The sequence below is a fragment of the Rhea pennata genome, chromosome 3, assembly GCF_028389875.1.
Source record: "Rhea pennata isolate bPtePen1 chromosome 3, bPtePen1.pri, whole genome shotgun sequence".
NCBI lineage: Eukaryota > Metazoa > Chordata > Aves > Rheiformes > Rheidae > Rhea > Rhea pennata.
Window position 1 is genome coordinate 19,098,541 of NC_084665.1, and position 17,113 is coordinate 19,115,653.

At 41.5% G+C, this 17,113-nt stretch overlaps 1 protein-coding gene across 3 annotated transcripts in view; it reads right to left on the reverse strand.

Moving 5' to 3' along the window:
• LCLAT1 (lysocardiolipin acyltransferase 1) overlaps nt 1-17,113 on the reverse strand; it is a 171,050-nt gene that overhangs the window by 114,612 nt on the left and 39,325 nt on the right. The window contains exons 1-2 of one of the 3 annotated variants that reach the window (XM_062571741.1): nt 6,430-6,522; nt 6,162-6,260 (exon numbers count right to left, since the gene is read on the reverse strand). The exons of 1 other annotated variant lie outside the window; for it this stretch is intronic. The gene's annotated coding sequence lies outside the window, so the exon portion shown is untranslated. Of the gene's footprint in view, nt 1-6,148; nt 6,261-6,429; nt 6,523-17,113 lie in introns of those variants that run through there. One more of the 3 variants, XM_062571740.1, reaches the window with a different exon arrangement.

Genomic DNA, 17,113 nt, shown 5'->3' on the forward strand with positions numbered 1-17,113 from the left:
TTTATAACCCAAACAAAAATAGCTTCTACAGCAGCTCATCACTACTACTTTTAACACAAGAGACAGAAGATAGAAAAAAATACCATATTCTGAACAACTAAAATAAACTACATACTTCAGAAGACCTCATCCAATAACTAACTCTGCATAGTAGAAAATCTGATGCATTTGCAACACAGTATGATTTCAGCGTTCAAAAGTTGGCAGCTGCATTAAAAAAAAATTCAGAGCTAAAAGTTAAGAAAGTTGTGGAAAATCCACTCTTGTTGTTCCTGTCTATTTAAAATAGTATCTTCCAGCAGCAAATTTTTCTAATTCATTTCTATTTCTAACATCACAATGCCTACAAACACATATTAACTTTTCATAACTTCAGGGATATAAAGTTTGCTAGTAACAGGTACACTCACGAGCAGTAATATATGAGATTCTGCAAACAAACAGTAAGTCAGAATTTAACAGGTCAAAAGTTATTAGTCATAGAAAACACCAACTCCAATCAGTACTAGACTAGTTATTAACTCAATATAAGCCAACATTTTAAGTGGAAAAAATACAGAGACTCTATTTAGGTTTAGCATTCATTACCAAAAATGGGTATCAAATGTCAAAAATCTTCTCTAGGATGCATCCACTGTAAAGACTACAAAGGGTATGATTCAACATTGCAAATTAAATTCTACTTTTATTCGTTTTCTTAGTACTTATGACACCACATTAACTTGAAGAAAGTACAATTTTAAGAACAGCGCAGGAACTCATCAGCTGCCCAGCTGATGCTGATACTTTGGAAGAAGCCAGGGTTTAACACCTAGAAATGTTTGCATTCAATGATTCCGCTTCTGGTATACCAGCATCATTTTCTAGAGGGACAAAAATGAATGAGATTAACTCTATAATTAAGATAAGCCTAAATTTAGTGTTAAGGGACAGAGAAAGCACATCTCTAGCCAGAGAGTCTCCCCACTGATAAATCTCAAAGGCCTGCTACAGAGGTTAAAGTATCGGTTTCTCCAACAGAAATTACAGAGAGAGGAAATGTTTTCTAAAAAGAAAATACAGGCAATTGTAGTACAGGGTCTTTACCAATACTACATGCTCCCATAATTTAAGTTATAAATGAAAACTGCAATTAAAATTGGTACTGTTGAAACTCTGGAGATCTTGCTGCTAAATTGCATGAGCAGCTCTGGGAGTCCACAAATGAAATATCAGATTACTGAACTGTATGTCACAGTGTCACAACAATGACATATTGGTTACAATTCTGGAAGAATTCCCCCAAAAGGGAATTTTATCATTAAATTGTGATTAATACAGGGTGGAACTGGCTACAAGTCTAATGTACCTCTCACTACTGATGTCAATTAAAATCTCACATTTCATGAAACAGCTCAGAGTAGCAAGTTCAGACTAGTATGATTTTGCCACCCTTAAAAACAGTCACAGGAATATGTATTTTTCAAACAACATGCTGCATGAAACATGACAAGTATTTTTATACATTTTCAAAACATTGAAGTATCTTAAATTTATTCCCTTTGAGTCCTATACTCTAACAGGAAACACCAAAGTAACTCAACATCGAATATCCTTAACTACTGAAGATAGGCATTATCCCAAAAACAGACTAAGACGTAGCATAAAACAAAGTTTCTCATATAAACTCTTGAGGGACTATTTTGATAGGCAGAAGGCCAAGTCATATCAAAATATTTATTCTTTAATTTTAATATCACTACCAAACCATTGTCTTTTAACAGAACACCAACACCTTAAATTATCACATTAGCAGTTATGAAATGCTTAACTAAAAAATGAAATAATACATATGGCTTGATAGTTGAAAAACTATTATAAACATATCAGCAATTTATCACTATCAGTCTCATTAAAAAATAAATTTCATTAAATTCCATTAAAGAAACTTCATTAAAAACATGGAATTTCTTCAATACAGAAAAAAAAAATATAAAAAGTATTTTTTTAACTACTCAGTTCCAAACCAAAAGACAAAGTGTTTAAAGGCATCCAGCAGCAAATTCTACTGTGTATTAGCTGTTTAAAACAGAAGTACCAGAACCAGATTTTGAAGTTGTAGGAGGTGGCATTTGATAAGACAAAACACTGCATTTTACTACTGTTGCTCAAACATAATTGGAATCTTGCTCCTGAGAGATACCTTTCTAGATGTCTTGCTTATTGACCAAGGGAAGCAGAGACGACGACGCTTGCTCTTCACCATCTTGCAAGGATGCCAGCAGCTAGCAGGTCAGCCTACGTTTATTTACTGGGCAATACGACACAAAGACCCTTAGGCCTCCTTCTTCCCCATCTTCAACAGTTAGATTCAAGAGGTGGAAAACGGTGAGTTGTATGCTTTAGAGAATTACAAGTGACACAGCCACAAGTGACATAGCTGCAGTCATACTCAGGCACACATCTCAACCACGCTTATAGGCTAAGGTGCTCTAACATGTACAAGTGGCTGCCAAAAAGTTTTCATTTGTTTGTTTTCAAAGAAATAGGGTTCTAATTTTTTATTTGAAGTAAGAATCTATTTCTGTACCTATAAATATGGAAAAGAACAGAGTAGAAATAGTCCAATTAAAGTCTTTAGCACCCTGTAACCTGGGAGTACCATCTGAGTACAAGGAGTTCAGAGGAGCACAACATTCAACATAGATGGCCTATCAGAAGTGGAATTGTATGTTTTCTTTGAAAATTTTAGCATTTATAATTCAACTCATAGAATCACTCAGGAAGCCATTTAATAAATGACAATAACCTTATTGGAGTCAAAGGGAACTGCAGAACTTAGTATTTCAGGAAATCAAAGTAACTCTATTCCGGTTTAGAAATCTTGATTATGTGTCAATGTTTGTGTTGTCTGATATTGCTTCTTCCCTTAGCAAGAGAAGCAAATTGCCTGGTTTTGGTTTGTTTTACTTCTCGTTCTCCTGTAAAAGTTTGTGTTTAACACTTTTGAGTACAACCAACTGATCACTTCACTCATTCCGTGATTTGGTGACAGTGTACAAAATCCATTATTCATACATTAAAACAAACAGCAACAATGAGCATGTCTGAGGACAGAGTAGTTTACAGAGAACAGTTCTATGATTCAAACACTAATTTTTAGAAAAGACAAGAGTAGTTTTAAGTAAAATTAGTTCTCATTCTATAAGCAATGTGTGGTGAGTCACACAAGTGCTTCATCAAGTCCCATCAGGCAGTCTATTCATTTAGTCTTTGCAGCACCTCTGATACTGCCATCAGGAAAGAAGAGCAAATAGATGTGGATTTTCTTGCAATCATAAAGTGTGCCTTAAAAACAATAAAAAATAAATTCAATAAGAAAGCAGTCAAGAGATTAAACAATACCTTTGAGAGTCATCAGAATGAAAGTGATGCTTGCTCCTTTGACATCTAAAACAACCTAAGTAGCAGGCTTATAAGAAGGGATAACCAAAAAGCCCTTAAGAGTATCAGGAGTTTCAGTATCACTGGAAGAAAAGTCTTGGAAAAAACACATTTAAAAGTAGCAAGAGGAGAAGTGCAAGGGGGAAAAAAAAGTATTGTTTCAAGAAATCTCCAGGGGGGTGGAAGGTGAGGGGGGAGCCCTCCATCATACTGAAGGCAAATGAATTTTCATTAACTCAAGAAAGGACAGTGAATGTAGTTTTGCAGTTATTTTTGAATCAACCAGTAATGACTCCCCTAGTTTTTAAAATGTAAGAATACTTAATACAAAAAATTCAAATTAAGGAAATTAAGTTTATTGCAGCAAAACAACTAACTGTTAAAATAGCTTTAGCTGAGCCACAGGAACTTAATTCTAAAATTACTGCAGCTTTCTATTAAAAAGCATTTAAATAGTGTACTTATGCCCAAAATATCTTTTATTATTAGTGTCCCTGTTTTCCTATTTATTCAAATCAAAGACAAAATCTTGAATCAAGAATTGAAGTATAAAACAGAACATACCAGACTTTAAAGCTTTCTAACCTATACAAAGCAAAGTTTAGTTAACTTCTGTATGAAGATATGCTCTTAAAATATATTGCCTTGCCTATGAATTTAAACCTTTAGTATCAAAAAACGGCTCTGCCCTTGAGAAAATTAAAACTAGCGATGTTATAATAATCCTATTGTAAAAATCCTATCCTTGGTAGCATTTATTTCATGTACTGTTCATAAGATCTAAATAAAGATGAAAACAAAGTCTTTGTCTAAACAAGATTAGGAAGTAGAAACTTTACAGGGAGCTCACAGGGAGATATCCAGGACAGAACCATAGGAAGGCAGCAGAAGGGCAAGGAGATTTGTGCTTGAGTTAAGGTGAGAAAGAATCTAGCTTGTCAAGGTTAGAAATAGTGCTGAAGAACAGATGCCCTGCTGGAACAGATTAAACACATGAGTCTGACACTTGAGCTAGTGGAAAAAGGATCTGACAAATCAAGTTACCCCAACACTGCTAAATCCCACATAGACATGAAGCTGATGTCTCATGAGAACACTTTTAATTTTCTTTTCAGATTGTTTTTCTAAGGTGAGTAAGAAACACCATGAAAGCAAAACTCTTTCAGATGACTAAAAGGTTAGAACATACCAGAATCAAGGTTTGTGTGCAACTTCAGTTTGGCCTTGTCTAGTAAGAATACAAACCTATTCTCACTCCAGATTCATATCCTCCCATGTATCCAGGGTGGACTAACCTCTTTGTAAGAAGCTTCCCTTCTGCAGCACAGAAGCTCTTTAGTAAGGAGTAAATGGAAAAGATGGGAAAGTTCTTTCAAAGATTTTTAATCACTTCACTTTTACCACATATTCCCTATATATGGCTGCCTATTTTATTTTATAATCCAAACTTTTCAGAAGTTATAAGTGTACTGCTCATTTTCTGAATGACCAGTTTGAATTTTAGGTTCTCAATATACAGTTTCACATCACACTTACTCACAGCTGGGTTAAATTAGTGCAGAAGGAAAAGCAGCTTTCATTCATATTAGATCAAACAGTCATTAGAATAGCTTCCATCTGACAGAAAGCCATCCCTCAAAAACTCTGTCAGATCAATTCTCCCTGTGGTCAAGCAACTCCTAGATCCACTAAAAGGAAAACAGCAGCAACTCACAGCCAGGAATGGTGAAGGAATGAGATCACACCTTTCAGCTGCAGCCCACGTATTGGCCAAACTATGTATATACACTGTTAAACTGTACCCTTCACTGCTGAAGAGCACTAGTACAGCTGCGATCAAAGCTTTAAATTAAGAGTATTAGGTAACGCAATAAAATCAAAGCAGACTGGAAAATCAAGCAATAGGCTTCAGATATTTGTGTTGATTTTTAGATATACTTTGACTTTCCTCTTTTTATATAAGAGCTTCCCCATGTGTAAAGGGGGAAAAATTGAAAAAGACTATCTGTTAATTTCTCACTGTTACAGCAGAATTAGTTTGTGCTTGGGTAACATTTAAGTACTGCAGCAGTAAATACTAACGAAAAGTCCAAAGAGAGTGGGTGGTATCTTCAAAACAAGACACAGCTACTATGGAGACATTTAGCAATCAATAAGCAAAATATTGAATAGCTGCCCATTATGTGAACGTAGCACATTCTGTGTACTAACTTAAGCACTGGTTAAAAAAAAAAAAAGTTACAATCAAGTGTTGTATTGTAATGAATACACATAAGCACCAAAGTGAAGTTGCACAAGTAGCTTAATTCTAGCATTTATTTTCAGCACTCACCTTTTGCAACCAAAATTATCGTAACAGTTTGGTTGTGGGAAATTCCACACTTACTCTGATACTCATCTTGCACAAGAGTCCGTTCAGGTCAAAGTGTAACTTTGCCAGAAGGCAAACCTAGCTGCGATAGCATGCTGCATGCCAACACCAATGGGAAAAGCCACAACACACACAGTAAACAGGGAAAGCCAACTAACTACACTTGGTGAAATCTGACTCGTTCCTGTTCATGTGCAAATCATACTAACGGATTCTGCTTTTTCTTTTGTTTTGGTCTGGTTTTCTTTCTCTTCCCCCCCTCGAAGTAAAGATAGCGAGTTACAACAGGCCTGCGTTTAATCTTGGGCGTAGCAAGAAGCACAAGCCCCGAAACCGTGGTTTCGGGTAACATACACGTTTCACACACACAGCGTGTATCCCCCGACGCGCTCAAGCTCTCTTCTGCCGCGCCTCCTCCGCTGGCATCGCCGCAGCTCGCAGCCCTCCTACAGCACGGCCACGTCGCCTGCGGGGACAGACACGGCGGGCAGGTAAGAGCCCGCGGCGCAACAGGCCGCAGGGCAGCCCGCGGCGCACCGAGGGAGCGAGGGCAGTCGCTGCCGGCCGGCCGGCCCGCCGGCAGCTGCCCTCCCTCCGCCTCCGCCGGCCCCCACCGAGGCCCCGCCGCCCCTCACCTGAGCGCGGACACCGCCGCGGCGGGAGCTCCGCCGCCCCGCTCACGGAGCCGCCGCCGCCGCGGGGGAGCGTCGCCGCCGCCGCCGCCATCTTCGCCCGCCGCCGCCGGCGACCTCTGACCCTGCCGATCACTTCCGGTCACGGCTGTCAAGCGGTTGCTAGGCTACCGCGGCTGTCCGTCCTACCCCACCCCCCGCCCACCCGCCGGCCTCTCTTAAAGGGGCAGCGCCGCCACGGAGGGCACAGTCACGTCCTGCCGCGGAGACGAGGCGGATTTAGGCCGAGGGGGAGGGGGTGATAAAAATAATGTGAAATAGGGAAACAGTGCGACAAAAATAACCTTGTACCATCTCTCGGCTCTCCTCCCTCACCGCCATCACCCGCCTGGCCTTTCCCCTCAGAGCTGAGGCTTCCCTGGAGGAGGGCAGCTGAGGGACTCAGCCTGGACTCACACCCGAAATAGGTTTTCCCAGGCCTTTTTGGTGTAAAGCAGAGAGGGAAAGGGAATCACAGAATCACAGAATGGTTGAGGTTGGAAGGGACCTCTAGAGATCATCTAGTCCAACTCCCCTGCTCAGCAGGGTCACCTAGAGCATGTCAGACAGGGTTGCATCCAGGCGAGCTTTGAAGATCTCCAGAGAAGGAGACTCCACAACCTCTCTGGGCAACCTGTGCCAGTGCTCCCTCACTCTCACAGGGAAGAAATTCCCCATCATGTTCAGGCGGAACTTCCTGTGTCTCAGTTTGTGCCTGTGGCCTCTTGCCCTTTCGCATGGGACAATTGAAAAAAGTTTGTCCCTGTCCCCCTGACACCCTCCCTTCAGGTACTTATACACCTTGATCAGATCCCCCCTCCGTCTTCTCTTCCCCAGGCTAAACAGGCCCAGCTCTCGCAGCCATTCCTTGTAGGGCAGGTGCTCCAGCCCTCTCATCATCTTCGTGGCCCTACACTGGACTCTCTCTAGTAGCTCCATGTCTCTCTTGTACTGGGGAGCCCGCAACTGGACACAGTACTCAAGATGAGGCCTCCCCAGGGCTGAGTAGATGGGCAGGATCACCTCCCTCGACCTGCTGGCAACACTCTTCCTGATGCACTCCAGAATACTATTGGTCTTCCTGGCCACAAGAGCACATTGCTGACTTATGGACAACGTCTTCACCAGGAATCTCAGGTTCTTCTCTGCAGAGCTGCTCTCTAGAAGGTCAACTTCCAACCTGTACTGGTGCCTGGGGTTATTCCTCCCTAGGTGCAGGACTTTGCACTTGCCCTTGTTGAACCTCATGAGGTTCATTTCCACCCAACTCTCCAGCCTGTGACAGCACAGCCTTCTGGTGTATCAGCCACTGCTGCCAGATTTGTCTCATCAGCATCCTTGCTAAGGAGGCACTCTGTCCCATCATGCAGGTCACTGATGAACAAATTGAACAAGACTGGACCCCATAATGACCTGTGAGGGACACTGCTAGCTACAGGCTTCCACCTAGACTCTGTGCCACTGAGCACTACCCTCTGAGCTCTACCATTGGGCCACTTCTCAATCCACCTCAGTAACCACTCATCTAACCCACACTTCCAGAGCTTATCTAGGAAGATGCCATGGGAGATAGTGTCAAAAGCTTTGCTGAAGTCAAGGCAGACAACATCTACTGCTCTCACCTCATCTACCCAGCCAGTCACTCCACCATAGAAGGCTATCAGATTGGTTAAGCATGATTTCCCCTTGGAGAATTCATGCTGCTACTTCTGATCACCTTCTTTTCCGCCATATGCTTGGAGAGGATGTCCAGAACTAGCTGTTCCATCACCTTTCCAGGGATGGAGGTGAGGCTGACTGGCCTGTAGTTTCCTGGGTCCTTCTACCTGCCCTTTTTGAAGACTGGAGTGACACTGGCTTTCTTCACGTCCTTAGGCACCTCTCGTGTTCTCCGTGACCTTTCAAAGACTCTCAAAGATGAGAGTAGCCTGGAAACAACATCTGCCAGCTCCACCACTCATGGGTGCATCCCATCTGGGCCCATGCATTTGTGGATATCAATTGCCTCAATGATCTCTAAGCCGGTCCTCTTTGATCAAGGGAAAGTTTTCCTTTCTCCAGACTTTCTCTCTTGTCTCCAGGCTCTGGCATTCCAGAGGGCTGCCCTTAGCAGTAAAGGCTGAAACAAAGAAGGCATTCAGTAACTCTGCCTTCTCTGTATCCTTCTTCACCAGGGCATTCACTGCATTCAGCAGTGAGGCCCACATTTTCTCTCGTCTTCCTTTTGCTACTGCTGTATTTGAAGAAGCCCTTCTTGTTGTCCCTGACATCCCTTGCCAGATTTAATTCCAAATGAGCCTTAGCCTTCCTCATTGCATCCCTGCATACTCAGACAACATTCCTATATTCCTCCCAAGGGGCCTGTCCCTTCTTCTTTCTGTCGCTACTTTCTGTATACTTCCTTATTCTGTTTGAGTTTTGTCAGGAGCTCCTTGTTCGTCCATGCAGATCCCTGCCCCCTTTGCTGGACTTCTTACTCATCAGGATAAACCAATCTTGAGCTTGGTGGAAAGGATGCTTGAATATTAACCAGTTCTTTTGGACTCCTCTTTCTTCTAGGGCCCTAGCCCATGGGATTCCTTCCAGCAGGTCCCTGAAGAGACCAAAGTTTGCTCTCCTGAAGTCCAGGCTTGCAATCCTACTTATTGCCCTGCCTCTTCCATGCAGGATCCTGAACTCCACTATCTCATGGTCACTGCAGCCAGTGCTACCCCCAACCTTCTCATCTTCAGCCATTCTTCTTTGTTTGTTAGTACAAAGTTCAGCAGCATACCTCTCTTCCTTGGCTCCTCAACCACCTGTGTCAAAAAGTTATCATTGATGCTCTGCAGTAGCAGAGCAGTTCTCCTGAAGCCCTCATGAGAACCAGGGCCTGTGATTGTGAGGCTACTTCCAGCTGTCTGAAGAAGGCTTCATTGACTTCTTCCTCCCGATCTGGTGGCCTATAGTAAACACTCACAGCAGTGTCCCCCATGTTACCCTGTCCTTTAATCCTTACCCATAAGCTCTTCACTTGCTCTTCATCCACTCAATGGCTCACATGAAGCAGTAATGTGAGAAAGACTCTGAGAACTTGGAGAAAAAGCACTCAATTTAGTTATGAGGTAAAATGGGACAATTATTAATCAGCCTGACTGTGCAGTATTAAGGTGGGGGAGGGAGACTACTACTGTTAGCCACCAATTTTTTCATATAGCAGTCTGTCAAGTATGAAGGAAATACAATATTACCATAGCGTGATTTCCACTTCCATAAGGGCAGAACTAGAGATGGTTTCTCTTTAACTTTCTCTTAAACTGACAATATTTTCTGGATTTTATTTCTTTGAACTTAAGTGCCTCTCACTGTTGACTCAATTGACCTTCTGATACTCTTTCCACTTATATACATTTGTTATAAGGTAAACAAATCTGGTAAAACCCCAAATCAAGAAGGAAAACTCCAGGAGGTTTTAAGCCAATTTTCAGCCTGTTTATAACAAAACTAAGCCCATGCCCTGCTGACCAGAGCTTTGAGATTAGGACCAAAGTGACCTGGGTCCTCTTTCTGATCAAATTTCATGTGCATGGGCAAGCATCTCCCTCTGCACAACTCCAGCAATGCACAAAGGGCCAGGGCAAAACCTGACGCTGTAGCTCTTGATGGAAAAATCACCGCATCGCTGCTATCCTATAGGTTCTCTCTTTTCTACTGTAAGAAAGTTTAAAAGGTGCTGAGGCTAACAGATAAAGAGGTATAATAGACACTCAGTTATTCTTAAGTGTTTAGCATTATTTTGTGAAAATTTGTTGCCTTAATAAGCACCTTTGCAGAGCTGACTCATTGATCCATTTGGTCAATATTATAAAGAAAAAAATTAGTGAATGAGCATTTAGGGAATCTCATCCTGCAAGTGATAAAAATGTTAGAATTTCCTTTGCCATTCCTTTTCTTTGTAAAGCTGAGCTTTTTAGTTGATGTGATACTTAACTGAAGTCTCAAAATACTTTAAATCTAGGTGAAAAAGCTGCTCCTTCAAACTATCTACAACTTAAATGATTCACCACTCATCTTTTGCCTTGTCTCCTATTGTTTTGGGCCAGGACTTTCCTCTACTGCCACAGGCAGTTTCCTTAACCAGTTTGTCTGCCTCTAATATGCATGGGATGGTCTTTCTACTGGATATTCACCATTACCTCCTCTTCTAAACCCTTCTTCAAAACCTGTGAATGCTCTGACACTTACAAGGCAGCAGATACTTGCAAGCCATCAGACCACCTTTGGAGTACTGTGTCCAGTTCTGGGTACAAGGAAGTCATTGAGATATGGGAGCAAATCCAGCAGAGGCCACCAAGATGAGCAGAGGGCTGGAGCACATGATGTTGAAGGAGAGAATAAGGGAGCTGGCCCAGGGAAGTAGAGGCCAAGGTGGGATCTGATTGTTGACTTACGCTAATGGAAGGTAATATGGAGCCAGAGCCTTGACTGATAATGGGCAAAAGTGCATATGGCTTAATTTCTCTTGCACTGAAACTCTTTGTACGAAAGAAATACATGCTAAAGAGGGTTAACAAAATCTTGAAGAAGATTCTATTGCTAAGTAAACATCTTTCACACTCTATAGCATGTATCGCTGAGCACCAGAATGGGGGCCAGAACTCACACTAATTCACTCTCTGCCACTTGCAGTGTGACCCCAGACAAATCACTTCACTTTTGCATGTCTCACTCTCCCCATCAGTACAGTAGGAATAATGACACTTTTGTCTTGCTCAGAGTAGTATCAGGAGATAGTACATAAAGTTGGTAATTTGATTAGAAAGTGTGAAACACCATACAGCTCTGCTTGTTACAGTAACAACTCTTAGCTGTATAAGCCCCAGTTAAGATATTTTACTTCTGACTACAGAGAAAACAGTTTGCTAAAACAGATTAAAACAAGTAATTGTTGTTCCTGCTTTCCTTAAGGACCCCAAAGCAATTTTGTACACTATGTAGAGGAATTGTTTTTCCTAACACATTGACACGCAGCCAAGTCTGAGGAAGAACATGACAGCTTTTCAAGCATTCACTACGGCACTCTATTAGGAAATATGAAGTAGAATTTCATTTTCAGTTGCAACTGCAGGGGCATTGTAGATAAGCACCTTGTGCTTTACAATTACATACTAATGCTGAACTTCAGTGAGATAAGTTACCATAGCCATTTTGTTAGAAAGCAAAAAGTCTACTCAAAAACTATGTATTCATAAGACCCCTACAGTTTTTTGTGAAAATGGAAAGTACAATTTCTACAGCCAAAGACAACAGTGAGGGGAAGAAAAGAATGTTCACTATTCAGCAAAAAGGAAGAATCCAGCTAACTGGCAATGTATGTACAATTCAAGAAGCTTTGTTAAAATAATACTAAGGTACTGGCTTTACCTCCACAAAAATAGTGCCATTTGAAGCTGAAGTAAAGCTTTACATATATTTGAAATGAAATCGTTTAGATTTAATTTACACACAAAACAGTTCCTGTGGGGAGAGGTAGAAACTATGAGGCCTGGTTTCCAACAGATTTGCTTCCTGCATCCCTCAGTCCCTGCCCCATCCCCACTGCATTAATTTGTTCTCTTCTCCACTCTACATATCATGGCCCCACTAAGCAAGAAATGGTAAGTGCTGGCTGACCAGCAATACCCAGCTCCTGGCTGGCCAGGCTGCTGCTACCAAGGGAAATCATGATGGCAGGGCTCTGTTTGCTCAGTGAGGGTGGGAAGTTACTTCTCTCTTCTCTATCACACTGTCATTATTAATAAATCGTGTAGTAACATAACTATCCGTACATCAAATTTGACTGAAACATGCCAAACAGGTTCAAAAGCTATTTGAGAGGTACTTGAAGCCACACTGAAAGCATAGATGCATAAGCAACATTTATGTGGAAAAAACAGGTTGAAAAAATATTGACTACATTAAGGAAAAAAATTAATGAAAAAAATTTTGGAAGGGGTCAGACTTTAGAATGATTCTGACTTTCTAATTGTGTTAGCAGCTGAGAATTAAAAAGTGAAAACAGGAAATGAGACTGTCTATTTCACCACCCATACACTGAGAGGACAAGGGAATATTAAGGACGTAAGAATATAAGATGTTTATAGTAACACAGGGAAGAGGGATTTTTATGCTCAAGCCAGTAGTAGACTCTATGACAGAATTATAGCTCAAATCTTTTCAGTGAAATATTCTACAGTGCAGTCCTCCAACCTATTCATACTGGCATAGCTCACCGGGAGTGACGAGCTGCAGCATGGAGCTGGGAACGAGCTGCCGTGGGAGGGAGGATGGAGAGGAGGGAAGGACATTTGAATTCAGCTTCGCTAACAACGGCAGTGCTCCTAGAACAGTTGTGCTTTTTAATCGCTATTGCTTAGTTCTGTGTTTTGCTCATAGACCGAGTCCCCTTGAGCCTATGTCTGAGCTTAGGGAACCGATAGACCACGTGGCACTCCAAAGAAAAGGTAAGCAATACAGAAAATATCTTTGAGCAGCCAGACATGACTCCCTAGAAATGTCAAATGAGCAGTAGAAGCAAAACTCACATTCTCCTGTTCCAGGCAAAAGCCTCAGTCACGTGAATGAGAGGAGACTCTCATGGAACTGTTATTGCTATATGGCCTCAGCTAGGCTTGCACAAAGACATTTCCAAATTAATGACCTTCAAGCCACTTACTTATGGGTCTGGTGAGAGCCTGCTGTTCACATGGCTATTTCCACCTACTGAATCGCATTAAAATCTGCTAAATGCTTTCCTAACAGTCCAATGACATATAAGCAATTACTGAGTTAGCCTCAGAGTTCTTATAAAATGGCAAATTGAGGCTAGAGTGGAAAGAAGAAGAAAGGATTGTGCAATAGAGAGCGAAAGATGAAAAGGGGCATAAGTGCAAGAGGTGGGAGTTTGTGATATGCTCTCTCCAAAGACTTCCCTCCCAGAGAGAGCAGCGAAGCTGCTGTCATCATGGTCTCCCAAAACCCTTTAGGGTAGCTCAGCCCTGATTGCTGTACTCTACCCTAATACTCCTCATACACCTCATTTGCCATAACTGCAGTACTCCACATCCACCTGGATTTCCACTCCCCTCTTGGGTTGTCTAAGTGAATTTCATTGCTTGTGAGAAGAGCAAAATTACTTGATATCTGGATCATTCACTTTCCTCCTTCATTTTCCTTGTTTTTTGGAGGGATCAAGCCTAAGGTTTAACAAGACAGCATAAGGAATTTCACTTCTCCATCTGCTTACAGAGGAAACCAAATATCAGAGCCCACATATCCTCTTAGGCGTGGACATTTGTTAACTGTTTATAACATGCCTAAACCACACTTGCTATTTTTTTTCAGCTTCAGCAGAAGTAGAGAAGGGACCTTGATTCAAAGGGTATCGGCACAGCACTAAGTAGACATTACCATCACCAGTTGATTACCATCACCAGTTCAATACCAGGAAGGCAGTGATAACATGAAAAACTTGCACTGATTTAAGCTGGTATAATATTTCTGGTGCCATTAAGGTAGGTATATACCTCTGGAGACAGACTAAGCTTGTTCTTAAACATGATTCCATTGGAACAATAAAGGCCACTGTTTACTTCATTACAAATATAGTAACTGGCACAGGTGATATAATAAATTTAGCTATTTTGGAAAATATTGTGAGTTTAAATGTTGTTGCTATCAAATTTAAAAGATATTTGCAGGTATAAACATAAAAAGGCAATTCAATAAATTAGTGTGTTTTTAGCTCTCCAAAACTTACAAGAAGATGGATTTAATTCAGAGATGTTTATCTGATTTAGTTGCTGTTTGGTTCACAGGAGACTCCCAGCAAGAGCAATAAAAACCCAGACTGTCTTTTTTATAGTACAAAGATTTTACACTGCAGCCTTCTCCAGTCTTTTTAAACATGCCCCTCTCTTGTTTCAAATACTAAGAAATTCCATTCATTATGACTCAGAAAATTCAGAGATGGAAAAGATCTATTAAGTCCTATGATCCATATCCTGAGCAGTACCGAACTGCTCCCTGTAGTGCATTTATATTTTTAACATTTTATCCATCAAGTTTTTAAGGTCACATTACTGAGGTGTTTTAAATCAGATTTCATGTCTGTAAACAAATACATGTTTTTTGCATTTTGGTGTCATTCTTAACAGATGCACCTGCAGAAGCATACAAATAGTAGCCAGGATAAATGGCATGTGCCGATATCAATGGTATGTGCCAGTGGTTTGTTTTGGTTTTAAATTTGATCTGTGCTGTGCAGAGTGGGCTTTCAACTATTCCTCTTTGGAGAACATTCATTCTAATGTCAGCCATTAGCAATTTACCAATGGTCACTTGGGAACAGCATGTTTTCTACAAATTGTGTCTGTTAGTCACCGTTTCTGATCTAAATAATTGGCTATGGGAGAGAGGGAGACAGCCTGGGTGAGACAGGACTTAACAGGATCACAGAATGTATGGATTTTTTTAAGACAATTACTTTACACTTTGTGAATGCCAGAAAATAGTGGAATGGGTTCAGATCTCTTTTAACTGGGGTCAGGCTGGAGCTGCACCACTAAAGTCCAGTGGAGCCATTTTAAAACTGATGCTAATGAACATGAGATCAGGATCTGGCAGTCCATATGTTGCAGGAAGGCATTTGCTTGTCACTGAAATGTATTCACCTCTGGCATAAAACATGTCAACTGTTTCACATCAAATGGTCAAGATGCTGACCAATACCAGAGTGAGTTAATTCTTCAGAAAAGATAGAGGAGCAAAAGCATGGAAGAATCTCACTATTTCACACACTTTGGATTCCTATCACCAACCCATTTTGACGAAATTCCTATTACCACCATGTGGTGTTGCTAGTTAAAGTAGCTGACAGTGTATTTTGTCTCTGTGAAAATAAATGTTTTGGCATGGAAGAAAACGTGCAAGAATTTTTAACTGTATGTACTAAACAGGAAAGTCATGGGGCAAGGAAAGCAGGTCACCATCAGTAGTATCTTGACTAAGACATTCTAAGTGGGAGCTTCAATCTTCCCCCCATGTCGTCTTCTCTGTGAATAGGTTTTACTTTGGGTAACTACCTGACTACTCATATGGTCCTATTATACTTGATTTATGAAAACTGAGCCAGAGAGAGCATGGGGATAAAAAGTTACAAATATCCTCACACTCAAATTCATGTCATAGTTATAAGGAAATGTCATATATAGAAATATATAGAAAACTGCCAAAGCTTTGTCTTGTTTTCAACAAGGTACTTCTAAAGACGTTGGATAAGGGAGCTTTGAGATCATAAGAGTCTTTCTGAAGCCTCTGAAAATATGTATTGGGACAAAAATGTAAGATGGGGTGAGCAAAGAGAGAATCAGCAGGACCTTGGAGTTCAGAGCTAATGTTTTCTGGACCAAAGTAGAGGGAATTGGTTAGTTATTCCCCAGAGTCTGGACAGGAGCCTGGGAGGGGATCCTGAAAAGCTGTTACTGAATTACTGCAGTCTTGAGAGGAGACCACAGCCATGGCTGGGGGTCAGAGAAAGGACAAAGCAGCCTGCCTTATATAAGCTGTTTCACAAAGTTACACAATGGAGAATAGTAGTAATACTAGTGCACTTCTATAATGCATTCCTACAGAGATTTAAAATGCTTTGAAAAGGTGAGTAAATATTATATCATAAAGTGACAGATGGAGAACCTGGAGCGATGAGGAAATAAGTGACTTCCTTGTAATTGCACAGTGAGTCAGATGCAGGATGGGGAGCAGCAGTCAGGGCTGCGGAGCCCTCTGAGCTCTGGGTCACACTGTCTCACAAATGTCCAGGTCTGTTAGAGAAGAGGAAAACTGACAGGGTCAGAAGAAATTTTCCCTAAGTCAGGAAGCAAATTAGAACAGAGGAGCACATATTTCAAGATGGGAATAGTTGGTGAAAAACAACAGAAGCATTTTGGATTCCCAAGATTTTATTACCTTTTCTAATGTGAGCCAAAGAATCCTATCCAAATTTCCAGAGATTATTCCTCACAGGAAAAGCAAAGCCATAATAAAGGGCATAGCAATTGCACAGTAACATCAACAATAATAAAAAAAAGTCTTTTGTTTAATTACCTGGACAGATCCAGTGTGATGCAAATATAACGTGGGATAACAAGTTCCAAGAGGCAGGCCACATAGGCAGAGGTTTGTCAGGCAAAGGCTGTAAAATGAGCTAAAGTGCAATGCTATTGGAGAGCAGATGAAGGCAGTTTTCTCAGAAGAGCACATCTGCTTACAGCTTTTGTGGCCAAGCTGCCGTCAGCAGCACTGGTGACCCTCAGAAGCTTTCTGCGCCCTGGCAAATTGTTCACACCACTTGTTGGTTTCCCAGATCTGCCACCTTCTCTTGCGTCCTCCCTCAACCAGACCACAGCCAGAGTCCTATGCACCGAAGTCACTGTCTGCCACTACCAGCCCTCTGAGGCTGCACAGTGACAGGCACCTAAGGATTAATGTGGGAGATCTTGCCAGACTTGAAAGGCATCCCTGGATACAGAGGGACCTCCAGCTGTGTCTTTCCATGCCTTCCCTCCCGCACAGCTGCCCTAGGTAAGAAGGGCCACATGTTGCTGCCTGCCGTGGGGACAACCCTGGCATG